Source organism: Epinephelus moara, chromosome 19 (genome assembly GCF_006386435.1).
Source record: "Epinephelus moara isolate mb chromosome 19, YSFRI_EMoa_1.0, whole genome shotgun sequence".
NCBI lineage: Eukaryota > Metazoa > Chordata > Actinopteri > Perciformes > Serranidae > Epinephelus > Epinephelus moara.
This window is the reverse complement of record NC_065524.1, coordinates 4490003-4514403: the sequence shown is the minus strand read 5'-3', so window position 1 is coordinate 4514403 and position 24401 is coordinate 4490003. Positions and strand designations below refer to the sequence as shown.

The 24401-nt window shown below is 39.3% G+C and overlaps 1 protein-coding gene and 1 long non-coding RNA gene across 4 annotated transcripts in view; one reads left to right on the top strand and one right to left on the bottom strand.

Moving 5' to 3' along the window:
• borcs7 (BLOC-1 related complex subunit 7) overlaps positions 1 to 24401 on the bottom strand; it is a 1032483-nt gene that overhangs the window by 555567 nt on the left and 452515 nt on the right. The gene's annotated exons all lie outside the window — the stretch shown is intronic.
• On the top strand, positions 6487 to 11244 carry LOC126406466 (uncharacterized). Of its 2 annotated transcripts, none has more exons than XR_007571693.1 (3): positions 6487 to 6622; positions 10495 to 10664; positions 10955 to 11244. It is a non-coding gene; the product is annotated as an uncharacterized LOC126406466 (long non-coding RNA). The 2 variants fall into 2 exon arrangements; XR_007571692.1 differs by having other exon boundaries at positions 6505 to 6622; positions 10453 to 10664.

Sequence of the window (24401 nt, the reverse complement as noted above, 5' to 3'; positions counted from 1 at the left end):
AGCCCCTGTCCAGTGGCTCCTTGAGCCTTTGAGAAAAGAAGTCTATGGAAATTCATTCTATGAATCCAAATGTTGCTGAACCTCGATAGCAGTGGCTGGTTAGCTATGGATGCCAAATCCAAAAAAGTAAATTGAATAAAATAGAGAATGTAGTAGTGCATGGACAGATTTGTTTGCTCTCACTGCCAGCTCTGCAAAATTTAAGTACCAGATAATTATTAATAGTGCCCTGCACAGTGTCCACCTTGTGGTAAAACATATTAACAAATGCTTATTTAGACCAAAAGTATACGCTAATTTAGACTTAATAGGCTATGTTACCTTGATTATAAGGCTCAAACATGTTTTGCGGCTCCTCACAGATTTTTTCAAATTATTTTTGGTCAAAAATGGCTCTTTTAATGGCAAAGGTTGCAGACCCCTGGTCTAGATGGACAATATTATCATTTGATTTGAGCTTGTCTCACGTGTACCTCTGCCAATGTCAGTCAGATAGGTAACAATAAATTGCAGTACAGAAATGCCTAACATACAGACCTGTATTAGTAAGGCGCTGTTCTCACCAGCAGACCCCAGAACAGCTTCAGTGCTCCTTGTTACAAGTGTGGTGAGCTGATGGATGAACAGTATTCTTCCAAAAGATCTTACCTTATATGGTATTTTGATGATGGTGGTGGAAAAATCTCCCTTGGTTTAGTTGGGTCGAGATGTGGTGACTATACTTAGCATGTAATTAATTTTCATATTCATCAGCTATTCTGTGTGGTATTGTACCCTGTATGAAGTCATCTACAGTACACTCATTTATTCTGGCTTTTCCTTTAATTTCTCACTCATCTGTATAATTTCGAACCAGTGAACCCCACTGGTACATAGATTGGTCACAGCTCAGCGACTATAGAATAAAGTGAAACAGTAAAACAGCTGAATCTATGCTTACAAGCTGTTGAAATTTTACAATACACTTTAAACTATCCGTAGGCACACTGTAACGAATTGCTGTGTATTTACGGTGGATTTACAACAGTATCCTACTGTATTTTATAATAATTGTAAAATACTGTTAAATATTCATCCCTCACATGTAAATTAACAGTTAAATCAGTCAATTAACAATAACAGTAGATGACTGTAATTTAACAGCATTAAACAGTATTTGTTATGAATTACTGTAAATTTACGGTGGATTACAACAGTATTTTACTGTATTTTATAATAATTGTAAACTACTGTTAAATATTCATGCTTACATGTAAATTAACAGTTAATGCTCAGTTAACAATAAGAAACTGTAATTTAACAGCATACAGTTAATGCTCAGTTAACAATAAGAAACTGTAATTTAACAGCATAATACAGTATTTTCTGTCAAGCAGTGGAGACATGTGCTAACATCCCTTCTCAAGTCCAGTCACTATCCATCAGCATCTTACTGATGATTGCGGTCTTATGTTTCTATTTTGATGATAGCACTTCTTTATTGGTCAAACTACTCATTTTTGAGTGACAAGATGTAGGCTAACCTAATTAGCTATTCTTGAACTTGACTTTGGAGAGCACAGCTTCGTCATCATTCCAGCCAGAGAAGTCCATGCGGAGTTCAACAGAGCAGGTAAAGTAAAGTTATGCTTATCTCCCGAAATTGGTAGTGTCCATTGTTGTTTTGTCTGCATGATTATTGAACTGTTGACATTTCAGATGTTTCATTAGGTCTGTTTTATTGGTTCAGGTTGCTAAATAGGGCTAAGCGAAGCAAGCTCTGTTGCTAGCTTGAGCTCAATTAGCCATAGGTGTTGCTGACCTTCATAAAGTTTGTTTTATTGCAAAGTTTATGTGTCATTATCTTATCATTTATTAATTTAACTTACAAATACAGGCCAGTCTATTAACCTCTTGCCCTCCACCCCCATTTTGTAACAAAAACGCCTAAAATGGCATACCCAAATTAAAATGACTGTAGCGTCTGAACCGCTCTGACTACATGCATGCATGAGGTCTTGCCAGATTTCAAATGAGTGCATTGTTTTGCCTGCTCTTTAAATTTTTTAAAATACATGAAGTACTGCATCAGCTTGTTCAACTAATGGTTCAACTACATCAAGTACTGCTTAAAATGCTTAAAACTATCTACTTTTTCAAATTGGAAGCAAGCACACAATTTGTCTTCTGAAAATGTAGACGTTTCTAGTTTCTGCTTGACTCCATTCCTCCCACTAGCCCTTCATAACATTCCAACAACATGCTACTCTACTGACTTATGAGCCCACTTATGAGAAAACCTCCCTCCCTAAACTATAACAACCAACCAACCACCCTCTCTCCTTTCTGTCGCTTGCTGTTCTCTCTTCTTTGCACTTGTTGTCCTGTCTTTAACCATTTTCTCTCTCCCTTGAATAGTTTATTGCTCTGGCCCATTTCTCTCCCCTCATTCTTATGTTTCTTTCTCTCCCTCCATTAGTCTTTCATATTTTTATATTTTACCAGAGACATTGTGTTGCTCATTTTTTTGTTTTGTTTTTTGTTTTACAGGCTCTCGTCATCGGTGACTGAGGATACCAGCCAAATGCTGCAGTCAAGTACTCTCACTGTTCGCTCTTTCTTTCTCCCCCTCTTCTCTTTCTCCACATTCACTTTTATTGTTCACATGCAAAAGACTTGTTTTCAAGCTGGTCTGTTCTGTTACACTGTTCTAGATGGTATTTTAATGCAGTGTTACACTGTTCCTGATGGTATTTTGATTCAGTGTTACACTGTTGATGGTATTTTAATTTAGCGTCTGAGGCTATGCTCATGAGTCCAGTAAAGCCTGTCACTAATGATTTTATTGGAGACAGTTTCTTCCAAATGTGGTAATGCAATACCTTGTCATTTTTGTAATACAAATGTTCTAAATGTTATTAATCTTACAAAGTCTGCTGTACAAATGAGAACTTTGTAATAAATTACAGCAATGTTATGGAATGTATATTCTCTTGTGTTCTATACCAAGGGTTCTCAAACTTATTACTTAAAGGTCTGCATCTGATTTTTATTCAAGGTCAGTGGTCAGGAATGATTGGCAATAACAAAATAAAATTTAATCAATTCAGTTATGATTATGTCTCTTCATTGAGCCAGCATGCATAGAAACCCTATGTTGATGATAGAAACTGAGGCAGACACGGCTCAGACAGTCTGGTAGAAAATTTATTTGAAAATAGAAAACGTTACTGTTATTAAGTTAAATAAGTTATCAGTTAAATAAGTTAAAAGTGAGAGCTCTGTGCTGTCGTTTCTGGGAAACGGTGTTAGAGTGAGTGCTCTGCTCTGTCAGTTGTGGTTCTTGGTTCTTGAAAACAGGGTCAGAGTGAGTGCTCGTTGTACTGTCCAATCTGTGCTACTCTAGTCTTCCGTGTCCTCCGCTAGCTTGACCTGCTACTTTTCTTCAGTTGAGCACAGACAGGTGAACAGTGGTGAATACATGTTGTTGCTGAATGTGTTTCTGATCCGCTCAAGGTATAAGCACTAGAAGGCAAGACCTTAGTAAAATACTAGAAAAGTCAAGCTGTGTGTTTATTGTAGGACTTTTGGATATTGACTGGCCATGAATATGAGGTAGCTGGGAATTTGAGAAGCCCTGCATACTTTTTTTTAATTGGTGAGGATTTTTACGAATTAAATGCAAAAATAGCAGATTTTATAACACACTGGCATATACTGTAAAATTACCATAACCCACAGTTATCCTACTGTCATGTACTGTAATCCAAAATACGGTAATATACTGTTAATTAAATTACGGTAGATGCGCTGTAAAATTACCATAACCCAGTTATCCTACCATCATGTACTGTAATCCAAAAAACGGTATTACACTGTTAGATAAATTACGGTAGATGCGCTATAAATTAACCACAACACCCACCGTTATCCTACGGTCATATACTGTAATCCAAAATACGGTAATATACTGTTAAAATAAATTACAGTAGATGGACTGTAAAACTGAAAATACTGGCAGCAGGGACGCCAGTATTTTACTGTTATTTTACAGTGAAATTCATTACAGTGCAGACAATCCAAATAAAGTGTTAGTGGAATTTTTTCGTTGTATTTGTGCAATGTTACTGGGGTTATATAAGTGCATATTAACAACTTGTATTGTAATCATTTCAGTTGTGTATTCACTATTTGGGTCTGAGCTTTCTTACATGCTTCCATTTAGTCATTGACATGAATATCCTCATTTACATCTTTTCTCAATGCTTCTAATCAAGAGTGAGCAATCTTGTGACCCTACAACAACAAAATGAAGCCTCAACTATAACAATCTTTTACCACTTCTTTTTCATGATAGATAGAGAAGGCATATCAAGATAATTATTTTGAGATATAAAAATGAATTTTTGTAGGTATTTAAAGGAGCAATGTGTAGGATTTAGGGAGATTTAGTGGCATCTAGCTGTGAGAACTGCAGATTACAACCACCTGAAACTTTTCCCAGTTAGAATTCCTTTAGTGTTCATTGTTCAGGAAGTTTTAACTGGGAGCCAAATTACCCACAGAGGTGATTTAAACCAATAAAAACACTGAATAAAGCAGTTTCACATTACATCTCAATGTTTCGTCTTCGCTGTTTTGTCCAGCACCTGCTATACGAGCTCATCCTTCTTCTAATCCAGATGTTTTGAAGGTTTTAACCGGGAGCCAAATTATCTGCAGAGGTCTCCTCCATGCTGAGGTTCAAGAGGTTAATCCAGAGGTTCAAGAGGTTTTAACTGGCAGCTGTGTAAAGGCCCTGACACACCAAGCCAACGGTCGGCCGTTGGTCAAAGTCAGGCCGTCAGTGAGCATCTGTCGCTCTAGTTTTTGCAGTGTGTCCTGCACCGTTGGCACTTCGGCGTCGGCGGCTTTTCGGCCAATTGAGCATGTTGAATCGGCGGCGGAGCTTTTCGGTGAGAGAGATCACTCTGATTGGCTGTTCAGGTTTTATTTCCTCGCCCCTGTAGCGAGTGAATCTGCCTGTAGTGAAACCAGGGCTAACCGATGCTTCCTCCTCAGGCGCCACTTCACTCAGCTGCCCGATAGACCCGCTGCTTCTTCCCACTTTAACCTGAATAACAAACCGGGGCTAGCTGTGAGGCTAGCGGAGCGTTAGCCGCAGCATGACCGGAGGGAAGCACAGCCAGTTAACCTCCGCTAGCTTCCCAGCTAGCCCCGGCTCTCTGTTTGAATCCAACTGGAGCACCGAGCCCCGGTTTGTTATTCAGGTTAAAGTGGGAAGAAGCAGTGGGTTTGTCGGGCAGCTGAGTGAAGTGGCGCCTGAGGAGGAAACACCGGGACCGTCTGGATGTAATAGTCCGTGGAGGTGCTGCGGTGCTCGGCTGCACAGAAAGGAAACCCCTCGGCTGAAAGGATGTACCACTCTCTCACTTCGCTCTATCTCTCTCTCTCACGCAGGTGCAGAACGTACGTGCTACTTTGCCGTCGGATGTAGTCTTTCTAGTGTGTTCAAATGCAACTGACACAGGGCGACATGAGGCGACGTAGACGGTTGGCCTTCGTTGGCGCTAGTTCTTTGATGTCGGTTTGGTGTGTCAGCACCTTTATCTGCAGAGGTCTCTTCCTCTCCAAAATAAATGGACAAACAAGTGATTAAAACCTGTTAAAATGCTGAAAAAGCAGTTTCCCATTAATAAAAAAGTTTTTTGTGACAGGTGGCTGATGCGAAAACCAAAGTGTCCTTATCTAGAGCCATTGTTTGGTTTGTCCATTCTGGGCTACTGTAGAAACATGGTGGTGCAACATGGCGATCTCTGTAAATGGGGACCTGCTCTGTACTATATGTAGATAAAAAACAGCTCATTCTAAGGTAATAAAAACACGATTTTTATTTTCAGGTGATTATACATTATAAATCTGCTATAGTCTTACTGCATCCAATCATTGCACCAAATGGGATTATAACAGGTTAGGGAGTTGGGGATACCTGAGTATCTTTTAACTTCATACCTTACATTTATCATATTGAAAACTATCAGATTAGAAATAATTTTTCTAAGGTCTTTGGGCTGTGAGGCATATACTATAGATACATGTTCAAAGGCTGAGCCTGAACGGCATCCTTTTGTTTTTATTTTAAACACTCAATCATCCATCCAATAAGTCCACAGTGCAATGCTAAATGTGATCAAATAATGTCTCAATATGTGAAGTATTGTTTTTAAAGTGGACCTATTATGCTTATTTTAAGGGTCATATTGATATAAATATGTAATATCGGGGTCTAGTGGAATAGATTTATGTAATTTAATGTTCAAAACACACATTATTTGGCTCATTAGTGCAGCACCTCTGTCTGAAACGCTGTGTTTGGGCTTATGTCCCTCCTCTCCATCAACCCAGTCTGCTCTGATTGGTCAGCTCGCTCAGTCTGTTGTGATTGGTGCAACACTTAGAGCGTGTATTGGAAACGTCACGCCTCATGCCTTATCTGATTTCACCTCCCGAGGCTCCTACAAACGAGCTGTGGCTGAGCTAACGATGGCGGCCGTCCGCCATTATCAAGTTGAATGAAGAAACACGAGCCGCTACACTCTGAAGCAGCTTTGCAACAAAGACTGGAGCAGGACTTTTCACAGTGGTAAGTTTTTATTTTGTAGCCATCTTATATTTCAGCTGTAACATGATAACTGTAACTTATCTGATGTTATGGTAACAACTGTATGTCTGTCCTCTGACTGAATGAAGTTGGAAACGTCAGCTGCAGGCTACAAAAGGTTTCTAACAATATAGTCAATTACTACATAACGTGGAGACACTAGCAGCAGCACTCAGCTGTTAGCTGCAGTGGTGTAAAGCCTAACTCCTTTTTTTCTAAGCAGGCTTATCTATGATCAGACTAAAGTAACTTGGGTAATAATACCAAAATTATTATAAATTCTGCGGTAACACTTTATATTAAGGTACTGTAATAAGTGCTAATTAGTGCTTAATAAGCAGTTAATTAACAGTTAATGAGCACTTATTAGACGGTATAAGATTCTTAATAACATTAATAAGACTAGACTAAGTGTTTATTACAGCATAACTGACTGAGTTATTATTGCTTATAGGAGCATTATACGCACTTAATAGAAACTTTGGTAACAGTTTATAAACCTATACTAAATATTAATAAGCTGTCTATTTACATTAATTATAATTTATAAGGGTTAATTATAGAATAATAAACACTTTTATTACTGGTTTATAAGACACTATAAGACCCTATAAGATGAAATTAATAAGGTGTTTATTAACATTAATGAGACTATAAGAAGTTAATATAAATGCCATATTACGGTTAATAAATGCTTAATTATGCACTTGTTAATAGTAAATAATGATCCTTTGCAGCTACCGGATCTAAAGTGGGAACAGTGTCGTATAAAGGTTAATAAACTATTAATATGCACTTATTAACAGCTCATAATGCGTCTTTGCAGCTACTGGATCTAAAGTAGGAACAGTGTCATATAAAGGTTAATAAATTATTAATATGCACTTATTAACAACTCATAATGCATCTTTGCAGCCACTGGATCTAAAGTGGGAACAGTATCTTGTTGACATTCATAAACATATTATGCACTCACTGAAGTTAATAATTCTATTAATTATGCACCTATTGCAACATCCAGATATCAATCATTATTTCAACATTAAAGAATTCTGATGCGTTCTTTTCACTCTAGTTTGTTATTATTTTCTTTAGCAAAGGATCATGGGAATCTCATTTCCTCAAAATGGCATACTAAGACAAACATGAGTTATTTGAATTTAAACATTTGAGCAGATTGATTCAGAGTTAGCTGCTTTATTCACTCATGATGAGACTACAGCCTACCAATGGTGGTGAAAACACAACATAAGGACATATTTCCTTTTCATATTGATTTTTAATGCAACCACTATTGTCAAAAACAGGAAAAAAAGGATTGGAAACCCTAATAGTTGAGTTCTAAAAAAAATGACAGATCTGAGTTCATTTGGCTTTTTCAAAAGTTTTGTTACTTAGATTGACTGTTCGTGAATACAGTGTTCCACAAAGCTCCCTGTAACCCATCAGTTTTCGGAAAGTGAGTGACAAAAGTCTCAGCATCGGCCAGGCCAAAGGTGGCCAGGTCAGTGATGTCCTCAGACCAGTTGCTTAGGTCAAACATGGTGGCAGCGGCCTTCAAGACACCCATATCAAGATTGCCAAGCCGTGTGGTGAGATTGTCACAGAAGCCATTGATTAGTTTATCTTTCACTTTGTGGAAGTCATCATCATCCACTTGTTTCCTGTTGAGTTTTACACCAGAGAAGGTGTTTCCGGGAAAAGGTCCCACTTCATCCAGGAACTGCTTCAGATGCTGACCTGGGACTGTCTGAAATACAGAAGAAAAAAACTTTCACTGTCACGATTGCTAAACATACACCGTAGCATATTAATTCCTCTCTAGGGAGTTTATTTTGTTTACCTGCATGGCTACAAGAGCCAGGGTCATCTTCTGCAGTCCATCTGACACTATCTGCAATGTCAGCCCATCAGCCTGAAAGAGAAGGCTCAGAATTAAACCCATAAACACATTTAATCTAACTTCCCTTGTTTTTAATCCACAGCCTAGTACTGAATTACTCTCACAATGGTTTCACAAGAGTGATAATAAAACACTTACACACTGGGCCTAATACAAACTTCAATTGCCAAAATGTATGAAATGCTCCTTTAACCTTACTGACAGAGAGGAATGAAGTCAGGCTATGGCGTTAGCAAATCAGCAGGAGTTAGCATGAATATGACGCAGCCTATATCCATTAGCCTGCTCAACATAACACACAGCTCATCGATGCTCCTAACACATTCACTCTGCTCATCCTGCTTCACACAATTTACTGTCACTCTTGTATCTCAACCATATGCATCTTCACACACATTTCACTCACTTAGAACGTCATTAGCGACGCACTTAGCTACCGAAGCTATTTCTAGCGGCACTCTCCACGAGCCGCGACACACACACACACACACATCCTTTAATCGCGGTGCATACGCAAAATCACCGTGGGATTCATGACACCTGCGCACCGGCCAGTTTTGTTCTCACAACCTTGCGTATGTGTGTGAATCAGAATCATTCTAAATTGACAGGGGCGTGCTTGCAATTTGTGATTAGCATACTACCACGCCCCCATTTCTCCATATAAGGAAACCGCTTGCCTAGAGTTGATTCATGAATGAAGGAAGCGGTTACGCGAGGAGAGAAGTAGTAAATTTCACAGTTTGTTAGAAGCGATGGCGCCGGGTCTTACAGAAATGTCATGGGTTATTGCAAGATTGTGGAGGACACAGCATGCCAGGATGATCTTGCACACCTTTTCAGGGGTATAAAGTAGTTTGCCACCGGCTGTATCCGATCCAAACACATCAAACGGCCCTTAAGCACGCCAAAAGTGCGCTCTACGGCGCGTGTGTGGGCATGTATGTTATTATAGCGCACCTCTTGAGGGGTTTCAGGGTTTGCGTATGGTGTCATCAGCCATGTTTTAAGGCCATATCCCCGGTCACCCAAACAATATAACATTTTAGCATTAACAAAATAGAGACTTACTAAAAATACTAATTAAAAACAATTGAAATAAAAGACCAGAACAAAAGATGCTCACCAACAAGCCATCCACTTCTCACAGCCCCTGCCTCCAAACACATTCCCACTGTACTGTTTTGCAAAGTAAATGAGTCGTGGGTGCCTCCTGGCCAGCGGGCCACAGCCTTAAGGATATGGCAGTCGGCATTACAGATCATCTGCACGCTGATGGAGTGATAGTTTTTCTGTTCATGTTATTGTTAATATTTTAATTGTCACAATGATGAGGGTGAACGTGTGTCAATTTCATGGTAATTTAATCCATTTGGCCAATATATTAGTAAATTAATTATTTTAAAAAATGTTAATTAAATCTCTTTTTCATGAATGTGGTTTTATAGACTCTGCATGTACTTAAAAGGTATGTTTGCATTTTCTAAGTCAGTTCGGCCTTCCTCATTTGTGCGTACGCATGGTCTGAGGCAGTTCTAAATTTGTTCGCAGAGTAAGAACAAATTCGGGTAAGAAAATATTGATGAATCCCGGATTTGTGCGTCAAACGATCGTACGCACAGTTTAAGCACAGATTTGTGCGTACGCACTGTTTGTGAATGAGGCCCAATGTCTCTGAGTGTCACAGTTACACACTAAAGTTCTGCTAACACATACTACTGTTATCTGGGTGTTCATTATACTCAGCTTACCTGTAGGAAATTTAGAAACATGACTGGCTGCTAACGTTAGTTCAAGCGTGACCTTCATCTCTGTAGCTAAATTTGCTAGCCTAATTATTACTGACTGAATGAACCGAGTACACCTCTTCTGATAATGTTACCGTCTGTCATGATCCTCATCATGGCAGCCCTTCCTTCTCCCTTATGTGTGTGTGTGTTGTCATTCCCAGTCTGTATTATTCCTCCTGTGTCTCTCCCCCTGTCTGTTCTGTGTGTGTGCATGTGGGCGTGGTCTCCTTCCACAGGCAGCGCCAGGTGAATCAACTCCAGTAATCAACCTCTCCATAAAGCCTCTGGACTCCCTCCTACTCGTCGCCAGATCGTTTCATCAGTCTACGTGGTAGCTTGTATCCTGGCTCCTCTGTGTTTTTGCCGTTGTGCCTTATTAGCTTGTGTAGCTAATGCCTCTGTGTTCCTTCCACCTCAACTCAGATTGCTGTGCTTGCCTCGTGATCTCGTGTGTGCTTCTTCCCTGCCTGCCTGTGGACCTGCCTGCCCGTCGTCTGCTCTCCTGTGTTTCCCCTCTGAGTGAGTACGCTCGAGANGTATCCTGGCTCCTCTGTGTTTTTGCCGTTGTGCCTTATTAGCTTGTGTAGCTAATGCCTCTGTGTTCCTTCCACCTCAACTCAGATTGCTGTGCTTGCCTCGTGATCTCGTGTGTGCTTCTTCCCTGCCTGCCTGTGGACCTGCCTGCCCGTCGTCTGCTCTCCTGTGTTTCCCCTCTGAGTGAGTACGCTCGAGATGACGTTCCCCACTGCGCCGTGCCACAGCACCGCCATTACCACGTGGCAGACGCCACATCAAAGACACTCTCACTCTCTTCCTCACTGGTGACTTCACAAGACACGTCTGGATCCTGGGACTACGCACATCCCCTCCCCCTTGCACTTGCCTGCACATTTGAACATTAAAGACTTGTTATTTACTGTTTATCTGTTTCTGAGTCGTGCATTTGGGTCCAGGCTTTGAACAAATCATAACACCGTCATTATCATAAACATCAAAATTTAGAACACACAGTCACATTTTATAACTTTGTAAGGCCATCATGTACATGATTAGCTGAGTTGCTAGTGTTAGCTATCGCAAAGAACTAGAACTAGCTAAAAATCAACAAGCTAATGTTAGCCTATAGCTTACTTTAACAAACTAACTTACCACAGGGGCAGAAACAGATGAAACATCGCCTTCAGAGTCCCGAAGCCAAGTGTCGCATCCTACTCCAACTGGAGCGGCACTGGAGGAGCTTGTATCAGTTGTTTCAACCATCTCAGCATTGCTAGGTTCTGTGCTCTGATGTGGAGTGGCGAGCCAGTAGAGTTCCGAGTTGTGTGTGCATGTGAGCACGTGTGGAGCCAGATTAGGTGCAGCAAAAGCAACTGTATTTTTGCTGCTCATAAGTTTTTATTGAAATTATGCAAGCGACAAAAGCGGCGTTCAAGTAATGACGTTGTAAATAACACCCATTTCGATATTGCTTTGGCTTTTTTTTTTTTTTTTGCTGTCCTGCAATTGTCCCAGACACATCATCTTTGTGTCCCAGTAGCAATTTTTATAGTCCCCGTTAGTTTCGAGTCCTGAGACCATAATTTATTAACTTTTATACGACACTGTTCCCACTTTAGATCCGGTAGCTGCAAAGGATCATTATGAACTATTAATAACACCTTATTAATTTAATCTGATAGGGTCTTATGGTGTCTTATAAACCCGTAATAAATGTGGTTATTGTTCTATAATTAAACCTTATAAATCATAATTAATGTAAACAGACATTTTATATATTAATATTTAGGATAGCTTTATAAACTGTTATCAAGTTTCTATTAAGTTCTGATAATGCTCCTATATGCAATAATAACTGTGTTAATTATGCTATAATTAACACTTATATAGTCTTATTAATGGCAATAAACATCTTATTCTTCTTATAAGTGCTCATTAACTGGTTAATTGGTGCTTATTAAGCATTAATTAATGCTTATTACAGTACCTTAATATAAAGTGTTACCCAAAATTCTAACTATTAGAGGCAAAATTCATGACCTCCTGTCCTCAGATAGTACCTATCTGCCCTCAAACCTAATATATATTTAGATTGCTTCTCCCCGATTTCTCCTCAACAATTGACCGCAGTGATTTCTTCATCTAAATCATCAACGTGTCTCTTAGACCCCATCCCAAATAGGCTACTTAAAGAAGTCTTACCTTTAGTTAACACTCACTTATTAGACATGATCAATATATCCTTATTAACAGGCTATGTACCTCAGTGTTTTAAGGTAGCTGTAATTAAACCTCTCCTAAAAAAGCCCACCCTGGATCCAGAGGTGTTAGCCAACTATAGACCAATATCTAATCTTCCCTTTCTTTCAAAGATCCTTGAGAAAGTAGTCGCAGACCAGCTGTGTGATTTTCTCCATGATAATAATTTATTTGAGGAATTTCAGTCAGGATTTAGAGTGCATCATAGCACTGAGACAGCACTAGTTAAAATTACAAATGATCTTCTGATTGCTTCAGACAAAGGACTAATCTCTGTACTTGTTTTATTAGATGTTAGTGCGGCATTTGACACTATTGACCATCAAATTCTGTTACAGAGACTGGAACGTTTAATTGGCCTGAAAAGTTCTGCACTAAGCTGGTTTAAATTTTATTTATCTGATCGTTTTCAGTTTGTTCATGTTCACGATAAACATCATCCTTACGTACTAAAGTTTGTTTTGGAGTTCCACAAGGTTCTGTGCTCGGACCAATCCTTTTCACTATATATATGCTTCCTTTAGGCAACATCATTAGAAATCACTCTGTAAATTTCCATTGTTATGCGGATGATACACAGTTGTATTTATCGATGAAGCCAGAAAAAGTAATCAATTAACTAAACTTCATAATTGTCTTAAAGACATAAAAACCTGGATGAGCACCAATTTCCTGATGTTAAATTCAGACAAAACTGAAGTTATTGTTCTTGGCCCCAAACAACTCAGACTCTTTATCTGATGACATAGTTTCTCTAGATGGCATTGCTCTGGCCTCTAGCACTACCGTAAGAAACCTCTGAGTAATATTTGACCAAGATTTGTCTTTTATTTCTCATTTAAAACAAATCTCACAGACTGCATTTTTTCATCTGCGTAAAATTGCGGAAATTAGGCCTACCCTGACCCGAAAAGATGCAGAAAAATTGGTCCACGCTTTTGTTACCTCAAGGCTGGATTACTGTAACTCCCTATTATCAGGTAGCTCTAATAAGTCTTTAAAAACTCTCCAGCTAATTCAGAATGCAGCGTCACGTGTACTAACAGGAACTAAGAAACAAGATCATATTTCTCCTGTTTTAGCTTCTCTGCACTGGCTCCCTGTGAAATCCAGAACTGAATTTAAAATCCTACTGTTAACTTAAAAAGATCTAAATGGTCAGGCTCCGTCAAATCTTAGAGCTCATAGTGCCATATTATCCCACCAGAACACTGCGCTCTGAGAATGCAGGGTTACTCGTGGTCCCTAAAGTCTCCAAAAGTAGATCAGGAGCCAGAGCCTTCAGCTATCAGGCCCTTTTCCTGTGGAATCATCTTCCTGTTTCCTCCGCCAATCACACTGTGCAGCGTCCACTTCCTCCTGCCGCTCCTCTGCTCTGCCAGGCTCGCGCGCCGTCTTGGTGCAGGTGATTTTAAGCAGCCTCTCCTGATTAGTGATTATCTGCAGGTGCACTAAATTGCAGGGGGAGGTTCTCTAGGCCCAGGAGGCATGATTTGCTCTGGTGGATTTCAATTGAGTCAACAAAAGAGAAAACACACACACACCGCAAACTGAAAATACAATGAAATCCCACCCACAAACAATTCTCTCCTTGTCACTCTGTGACATATACTTTCAACTTATTGTATCACAATAGCCGTAACTATAATTATAATTTTATTGCTTTCATTAATGTTGTTGTAAGCGACTGTCATTGTGTCTGTCCTGCATCTCTCTCTGTCTCTGTCTCTCTTTCTGTCTCATTATGTCATACGGATTACTGTTAATTAGAGACCTCGGCTGAAGGCTGTCCTGTACGACATCTATTGCACGTCTGTCCATCCTGGACCTCTTCCTGAGGTTTCTACCATTTTTTTTTCCCCCGTTAAAGGTTTTTTTTTAGGGAGTTTTTCCTTATCAGCTGCGAGGGTCCAAAGGACAGAGGGATGTCATATGCTGTAAAGCCCTGTGAGGCAAATTGTGATTTGTGATATTGGGCTTATAAATAAAATTGACTTATTGATTGATTGATTGATTGGTTGTACATTTTCCAAACAACGTATATTAAAAAGTAGGGGTGTAAATCACCAGTTTCATCACAATACCATATTTTTGCATATTACAAAGTCTGCCACGATACGATTTCGATTCGGTACGATTCAGGGGTCTGTGATCGATATTACGCAATATTAAATGCCGATTTAACACAGTCCGTTACAGAGGATGCTACCACCCCTTTGTTTTTGCTTTTGGCCATAAAACACATAAACAACATATAAATAATAAGCACAGTTCACTTTAAACTGACTCCACTAACACCAATAAAACAGCAAATGGGATACGTTAACCATCAAGGCTTTCTATCAGAGACCTTTCTGGAAGAAATCTTTTCATTTCAACCCAAACCAATATCTTTTTCATAAAATTTCAGGTTTATCTGGCTTAAAACCCTGAGGGAAAACTTCTTCAAACAGCCATAAAACACAGATTAACAACAAGATGATTCAACAAAAGTTTAACATTCAGCTCATTAGTAACTGTCAAGGTTCAGAGACAAAGCAGTTGTTTTTTTCCTAATCACTCATTATTAGCTTTAGCATGTATACATTCCATAATTAGCCTAGTGGCTAGTGGACATTTTCCCTCTTCTCACAGCTTACCAAACTGCATGTAACGTTATTATTTTTCTTAGTCACCGGTGGTTGAAGTCACTGCATCTCCCGACAGAACAGTAGGGATGAATTTCAGCCTGCATGCACAGTTTTTCAGCCATACATTGTTAAAACAGAGCAGCTAAATCAAGAAATTAGCTAACTGAGACACTTGTCCAGGCAGGTAACGTAACGTCGTGTTTTATCTTTTAACATCATTGTTTACGTATGGCATGTGCTCTGTCTGTTGTGTTTTCTCTGAAATCCAAAATATTTCAACACGGCTGATTTATTGCAGAGTAAATAGCCTTATCCTCATTGTCTTTCTCTTGGCTGCTTGCCATCTGCCAGCTGCTGTTTGACAGTGACACAGATTTACAAAACAAAAGCCTATGTTAACGCTGGCGGGAGTAAAGGAGGAAGCGGTCATCAGCGGTCCAGTAAGGAGGAAGGTTGGGGTGGTAGAAAGGTCACAAATCACAAGACATTCCTCAACACAGTGGTGTTTGGAACCATATGCACTTTGAGTCATTGTAAGGTATGTCTTCACCATTTCTCTATTCCTTTACCTAACCACAGTAACTGTATTTGCTTAAATCTAACCTCTGTAACTTTACATTAATTACATAACTTTACTGTAAAGATGTAACATCATTCATTTGTGGAGCGCTAATTCGTAAGGTATTATACAAACCATTCGGTGCATCATACTAGTTGGAATTTCTCAGAGTCAGATTAACAAATCCAGATAATGCAATTGTGAGTTGAATTCTTCCTGCATGTACAGTATACAGTCAATCAGACCCAAACTGGCTTAGGCTCTCTGAGCATACTCCACAGTTTCCCACCTGGGCTTTGACCCAAATAGCATTCACAAGAAGAAGCCAGTAACAGCATAGCAAAATCTAGATCCAGAGCCATGCATTTTTGGATGGGCAAAATGTACAGAGCTGTGGGGCGTTGGTGGCATCGTGGATAGAGCAGGTGACCCATGTACAAGTCTGTTGCCACAGCAGCCAGGGTTTGACTCCAGCCTGTGGCTCCTTGCTGCATGTCATTCCCTCTCTCTCCACCCCCCCCCCCCTTCAAACTTGACTTTCCTATCAATTAAAGGCAAAACTGCCCAAAAACTATCTTTAAACAAACAAAAAAAAAAAAACAAAAAAAAAAATGTACAGAGCTGTAAAGTTGTCCACCATGGTGCCAGTTTGCTGCTAGCTAACCGTAGCTTACTTGTTTATCGATTGTTTGGTCTGTGACGTAATAGGTCAACCTGATTATTGTCACATGTACACTATCAGATATCAATCAATCAATCAATTTTATTTATAAAGCCCAATATCACAAATCACAATTTGCCTCACAGGGCTTTACAGCATACGACATCCCTCTGGAAAAACTCCCCAAAAAAACCCCTTTAACAGGGGAAAAAAAACGGTAGAAACCTCAGGAAGAGCAACTGAGGAGGGATCCCTCTTCCAGGACGGACAGACGTGCAATAGATGTCGTACAGATATAGATATTAATATATACTTTCAACATATTGTACCACAACAGCCAGAATTATAATTATAATATTATTTTCATTAATGTTGTTGTAAGCTACTGTCATTACCATCTGTCCTGCATCTCTCTCTCTCTGTCTCTGTCTCTCTCTCTGTCTCACTCTCTGTCTCATTGTGTCATATGGATTACTGTTAATTTATTATGCTGATCTGTTCTGTACGACATCTATTGCATGTCTGTCCATCCTGGAAGAGGGATCCCTCCTCAGTTGCTCTTCCTGAGGTTTCTACCGTATTTTTTTCCCCCCATTAAAGGGTTTTTTTGGGGAGTTTTTCCTTATCCGCTGTGAGGGTCCTAAGGACAGAGGGATGTCGTATGCTGTAAAGCCCTGTGAGGCAAATTGGGATTTGTGATATTGGGCTTTATAAATAAAATTAATTGATTGATTGATTGAAAAAGGTTAGTCCAATACTAACAAGCTGAAAGGGGGAATATCACCACCCATCGTAACGTAGTCCGACATACTTCGGTCAATAAATCAATTCCCCTCCGGTGCTAGTATACCGGGACAAGGACAGCAATCCAATTAATGGCCTAGTTGGGCTAAAACCGTAGCTCCACTTAACTGTGCATGTAAACGTACTGACTGTATGAGGATTCCTGGCCTATTGCAGTAGTTCTTTTGGAACTCCATAGAGACTGATAATAGTTATGATATGCTATTATATAACAATTAGTTCTGACCAAGCAATCTGATTGGTCAACAAGACATTTAGAATATGCATAAATCAGCGTAACAGCACACCTTGCTCATCACTAAAAAAATAACTGCCATGTCTGCTGCTGTTGTTTTGGTACAGACTGGACACACACATGCTCTATATGTGTTCATGTATATGGGCTAAAATCACAACAAAACATTTATTAAACTAGTAAATCTGAAACTTTTATTCTTCATTTTAATACACCTGAACAGCTAATCAGCAAAAAGCCAACTAAAAACTGGTTACCAGGATATCTTAAAAACAAGTTATCAGGGGAGTCGGCAGCTTAGTGGATAGAGCAAGCGCCCCGTGCACAAGGCTGTTGCTGCAACGGCACGGGTTTGATTCCAGCCTGTGGCCCTTTGCTGCATGTCATTCTCCCCCCCACATTTAGCTCACCTGTCAATTAAAGGCAAAAATGCCCCAAAACATATCTTTAAAAAAATGAAATGCTCATGATAGGCTTTTCCTTGCAGCTGTTAAAGTAACAAATCGGTGCAAGTGTCCCGGTCCTGACCGCATCAGGACCTGACAACTCCAGTCAGCCAGCATGCCTCTCTGTTGCAAAGAAATGACAAATGATTTACCATCCCCATTATGACTGTTGTTAACCCACAACAAGCTCTGACTGTGTCTGCCTGCTTATTTTTCATGCTCTGCAGTAAAAGGAGAAGAATAGTTCTGTGGTGACTGGCAACTGACACACTGGCAGGCACATCACTTTCCCTGTTTACATAAAGATTACCAAAACTATGTTGTAATTATAAAGATATATTTTGAATGTGTTGAAACCCGACCCATCAGCAGCTGGTTTCATGGATCAGGTCATAATTCTTTAACGATAAACTTCTGGCTTTTGGGGAAAAGTTAGATATCATATAATATGGCTTCTCAAATCATCAGAGCTGAAGTTAGATCTTTCGGTTTATTTGACGTTACAATAGATTCTTATTTTGGCCATTTTAAACAGTATAAGAGGTTAATGAGAGTCAAGGCTCATTGTGTGACTCATTTTGAATCTTACCTAAAAGAAACAAAAACAAAATGGTTTTATTTTAGTGTGTTTCAGTTTGTCTGCAGTTTTAGTCCAGTAACGTGTAAAACGTGACAGTGTGTATTTGTTTACTGGGGGTTAACAGGAAAGGGCAAACTGCTTGATCGGCACATTTGAAAGAATGCTCAAACACTGTTAGTGTGATTTATCAGTCCACTTGAATCCTCGCAAAAGGTTCTTTAAGACAATGTGTGGCTGTGTCTGTGTCTGGTGTGTAAGGTTAAAAGTTCAACTCAGGCCTCTGTCCTCCTTTTTACCCGGTGTGAGCATATTAAAATAAAAGCTTTGACACTCATTGAAGCTTTGCTGTCCCATGCACATATACCTCATACCTGTGGTGTACTGCTCCCTGGGTGTGAAGACTGAGATAGAAGTGTCAGATCAATGTGGATGAACCGATCCTGGCACAGAATCAAGACCATATTTCTTCCAGTGCAGAGACAGCTGTGTACAGCACATTTTCTCCAGGTGAACATGCAGAGACACAGAGAATACCACACAGCTTCCAGGCAGACAGTGGCAGGAATGTGTGAATGTTCACCTCTGGAAACCTGAGGTTGAACACAAAACTGTTTCCAACAGAGAGATTTCATTTCAATTAGAGAGTGTGTGTGTGTGTGTGTGTGTGTGTGTGTGTGTGTGTGTGTGTGTGTTTGTGTGTGTAGTGCAGTGTTTTCTCTCTGTTTAATACACACCTACACATGAAAAACAACCTGTGTTCTGCATTTTTACTGTGTCCTGCTCAGAGGTACAGAATGCTTTTAAATGATTTAGGTCTATTTATTATTGATATTTTGATTGTGAGTTCATTTTTAATAACCCAAAATATGATTACAGTGTCTTTTAAACACTGAAAATGACTTATTTGTCACAGGGTGTGATAGTACCCAAATGCAGCACTCAGAGGCAGGCAGAGAGTTGGTAATGACTTAAATGAAGCTTGCAGCAGACACAGGGAAATGCAGAGGAATAATCCAGCAGGTAAAAATTCACGCAGCACACACACTGAGACCAGTGTGGCAACACAGCAAGAGTCTCTGCTTAACAGGGAGTCACAGGTTGTAAGGATGAAACTCACACTGTTGCGACAAGGCAGGCAATCTCCAAGCAGCCACAGGAACAACAAGTTAGGTGGTAGAATCCCAAAGTGGGTCTTTGGAAAAGCAGATTGGGAGAAGTTCCATAAGTTGAGTGAGGAAACAGTGACAAAGACTGACATTTATGGAGATATAGGTGAAATGAACAGTTGGGTAACTTTAACAATTATTATGGAAGCAGATGGATCTATACCTAGGAGTACAAAAAAAGGATGAATAGAAAACTGGTACCATGGTGGACAGGAGTGTCCTCAAGCCAATAAAAATACTGTAGGAACAGAGCATTAGAACAAGTTAAAAGAACCCATAACATACAGCATTTGAATCTGATTCAGTATAACAAAACTCAAGCAGCACCATTCTGGTGCACCAGCTCCAGAATGGTATGCATATAATCGCTGCATACATCTGCAAGAGACTTACTCATGTGAATAGGACACTACATTTTAGAAGAACCCACGGGGAGACAATGTTCTCTTTTCTAAAGGCAGCAATCGATCTGGAGGCCATATGTTTTAATATATTCCCAGAGGAGGGACTAACATTTAAAACTAATAACGATGAAGGATAACCAAACTAATTTCTGAATAAAGTCATTAATTCTATTATAAATTCTACTCTTCCTCTGATTCAGTTACAGAGTCACTGTTATTTCTTCAAGAGATTAAACAATATGATGTGTTTCTCAGATTGCTTTGGCATTTAAAGAAGTATGTGATTCTGAGACTAGTATGGTAGGTAAAACTCCTGGTCAAGATGGTTTTAACTCAAGCTTTGAAAAAAAAAAAATTCCTGGAAGATATTAAAAAAAAATTGGATTAGGGAATCCTGTCAGGTACATATATCTATCAGAATGGACTACTACTTGCATAAGTGTGAACTAGGTCATCCTGTCAAGTACAAATATCTATCAGAATAAATGATCCACCAACGTGGAGTAAGTCATCCTGTCAAATATAAGAATCAGACTACAGAATGGACTACTATCTGTATAAATTTGGAGCACCTCATCCTGTCAGGTAGGTCATCCTGTCAGGTACAAATATCTATCAAAACAGACTATTATCTTCATAAATGTGGAGAAGGTCATCCTGTTAGGTACAAACACTCTACACCATGGACTTCAGATATTGCTCAAAGTCCTCCCATCTGCACAAGTTTTCAGACGATGCTGCCATTGTGAGGAAGAAACCACCTTCAACTCAACGTCACAAAGACAAAGGAGTTGGTGGTGGATTTTAGGAGGCAGAGGACCTGCCTCAGCCCGCTCAGCATAAATGGAACTATGCTGTTAATGTGCTGGGGCAGTAGGGTAAAGACAGCTGATGCTAACAGACTTAATAAGCTCATCAGGAAAGCTGGTTCTGTCCTTGGAGTGGAACTGAAGTCTTTAGTGGAGGTCTCAGAGAGGATGCTGAGAAAACTACTCAGTATTCTGGACAACACCTCTCACATGCCACTCTGGAGTCATATCAGAGCACATTCAGCTATAGAGACCACCGAGGAGCACTACGAAATGCCACAGGAGATCATTTCTACCTGTGGCCATTAAACTGTATAACTCCTCCTCCCTCTGTGGGGAGGAGAGCTGATACAAGGACACTGACAACAATATTCACTTACATTAGGTGCACTATTACTTCATATGATACACATTACTGCTTATATCTTGTGCAATATTTTTTCACAACATCATGTGCAATATTATTCTTCAATATCACGATCACTTGTCAGTGTAGTGCGATATCATTTTCTCAGTCATGTGCAATACTACTTCTCGTTGTTATATCAGATTCAATATATCATTGATTAGCAGGTGCAGCCTGTTTTTTCCACCATATTAGTTCATTTTAGTAACTCTTGTACTTATCATACTCCTATTGTTACTCTATTAGGCACTGGTTTTTGCATTTGCTCCTAGAAAACACTTCTATCCTGTATATTTTAATATTCTGCCAGATATTTAACCCTGGTTTTGAAAGGTGCTATAGAAATAAAGTTTATTATTATTATTAACACTCTTGTTATAAAACTGGACCCAGTAAGTGACTGACCCGGGAAACCCACTGGTTGTCAAGTTGTTACTGGTTATGAATTGTTAAAATTGTGATTACTGTACTTAGTGTTACTGTAATTTGAAGCATTCTCTGGCACAAGAACTTCCTTCAAGATAAATAAAGTTCTATTGAATTGAATTGAATTGAATTGAATTGAATATCTATTGGAAGGAACTACTACCTGTATGAATGTGGAGTAGGTAAATGTGGAGTAGGTTATTGTGTCAGGTACAGATATCTATCTGTATAGCTGACTATCTGTATAAATGTGGAGTAGGTCTTCTTGTCGGTTACAAATATCCAGCAAAATGGACTTCTACATGTTTAAATGTAATTACATGTTGAATAAGTCATCCTGTTAGGTATAGATATCTATCAAAATGATCTATTATCTTTATAGATGTGAGTAAGTCATCCTGTCAGCTACGAATATCTATCAGAATGAACTACTACCTGTATACAAGTGAAGTAGGTCACTCTATCAGGTACAAATACGTATCCGAAAGGACTGCTATCTGTATCCATATGGAGTAGGTCATCCTGTCAGGTACATATATCAATCAGAACAGACACCTACCTGTATAAATGTGGAGTGGATCATCCTCTCAGGTCCAAATATTTATCAGAATGGACTACTATCTGTATAAATGTGTAGTAGGTCATTCTGTCAGGAACAAATGTATATTCTGTCAGGAACAAATGTCTATCAGAATGTAATACTGCCTGTATAAATGTGAATAAGGTCATCCTGTCAGGCACATATTTGTATCAGAATGGATTTCACATTAATAAATGTGAAGAGGGCCATCCTGTCAGGTACAACTATCTATCAGAATGGATGACTACCTGTATAAATGTGAAGTAGTTCATCCTATCAGGTACAAATTCCTTTCAGAATGGTTTACTGTCTCTATAAATGTGGAGTAGGTCGGGTCACTCTATCAGGTATGAATATCCATCAAAATGAACTACTATATGTATAAATGTCAAAGATGCCATTCTGTCCACATTTCAATAAGAATGGATTACTACCTGCATAAATGTGGGGAAGGTCATCCTGCCAGGTACATATATCTATCAGAATGGTCAACTATCTTTATAAATGTTGAGTAGATCATTCTGGCAGATACAAATATGCATCAGAATGGACTACTTGCTGCATACTTGTGGGGAAGGTCATCAGCTCAGGTACAAATTTTTATTAAAATGGACTATTACCTGTATAAAAGTAGGTACATCTGAAGTTTGCCATCCTGTCATGTACAAATATCTATCAGACTGGACTACTACCTTTATAAATGTAGTTAAATGTGGAGTAGGTTTAGTTAAGTTTATTAGGATCCCCATTAACTGCAGCAAATGCTGCCGCTATTCTTCCTGGGGTCCGACACATGCATACAATTACAATACATATCAATGCATCATTGTAACATAAAAAATAAAATAGAATAGACTGAAATCAAAACAACAGAACAAAAGAAACAGAAAGAATTGAAAATGACACCGAGGTTTTTGACGTGAGGTTTGATAAGAGTGGACAGGTTGCCAAGACTGTTGGATATCAGGTTGATGTTGTCAGAGGGGCCAAAGAGAATAATTTTAGATTTAGCTTCACTGCCAGTTTACTGCCATCCAGGACTTTATTTCATTGATGCAGTTGAAGATATTGGTGAGTTTGGATTGGTCGTTTGGATTGAGGGGAAGATAGAGCTGGGTGTCATCGCATAGCAGTGGAAAGACATGTCATATTTTTGAATGATTTGACTGAGGGGAAGCATGTAGATGGTGAAAAGAATAGGATCTAAGACTGAACCTTGTGGGACCCCGCAGGAGAGAGTAGCTGGGGGAGAGGAGAGTCTGCCTATGTTTACGAAGAAGGTTCTTTTGTTGAGGTAGGATGTGAACGAGTTCAGAGCAGTGCCATTAATTCCAGCGCCATGGTATTTATGGTATGTTACTGTACAGAGTTCTGTAGAATCAACTAAGCCTGATTTGTGTATTGTGACAGATTTATGTGTTATATGTTCAATGCATTTTAAACACATTAGCATAAATCTGGTTTAAATAACGTGATATGTGAGTGAGTAGAGTTGGCAAGACAGTGGTTTATTTAGCAGTATTTGTACTTTAGCTCTATAAATTCAGCAAATCCAGATTAAAGATTTGTCCATCTGTACTTCATGACTTCTTTTTTAAAAAAATTTTAAAATGCAGTTAATGACTGTTAGATACAGGCCCGGTTTTACGAGGGTGCATAAGCATGCATTGCACCCTTATTTTATGTGTCTGCCTGCTCAGTTGAAAAGAGTGAAAAAAATAAATAAAAATTAATGTTGACATAACAATATAGGGTAACACTTCATAAGTCAGCCCGCGTTTTAGAGTGTACCTCTAGCCCACTTTCCCGGAGTTAGCGTATAACTCCCAGGAACTTACATGTACTTTCCCGGGAGTTAGAGCATAATTCCTCCCGGTCACTTACCACATACTTTCCAGGGAGTTAGTGTATAATGACGCGGTGACTTGGCATATACTTCCCCGGGAGTTAGAGTATCCCTCGCGGTCACTTAGCACATACTTTCCCGGGAGTTAGAGTATAACTCGTCACTTATGTAATTTCCCAAAACTTATGGTTTAATTTCCTTATATGAATCTGTATATGTATGAAGTGCAATAAAAACAAATTCTTTTGCCCTTTGCTCAT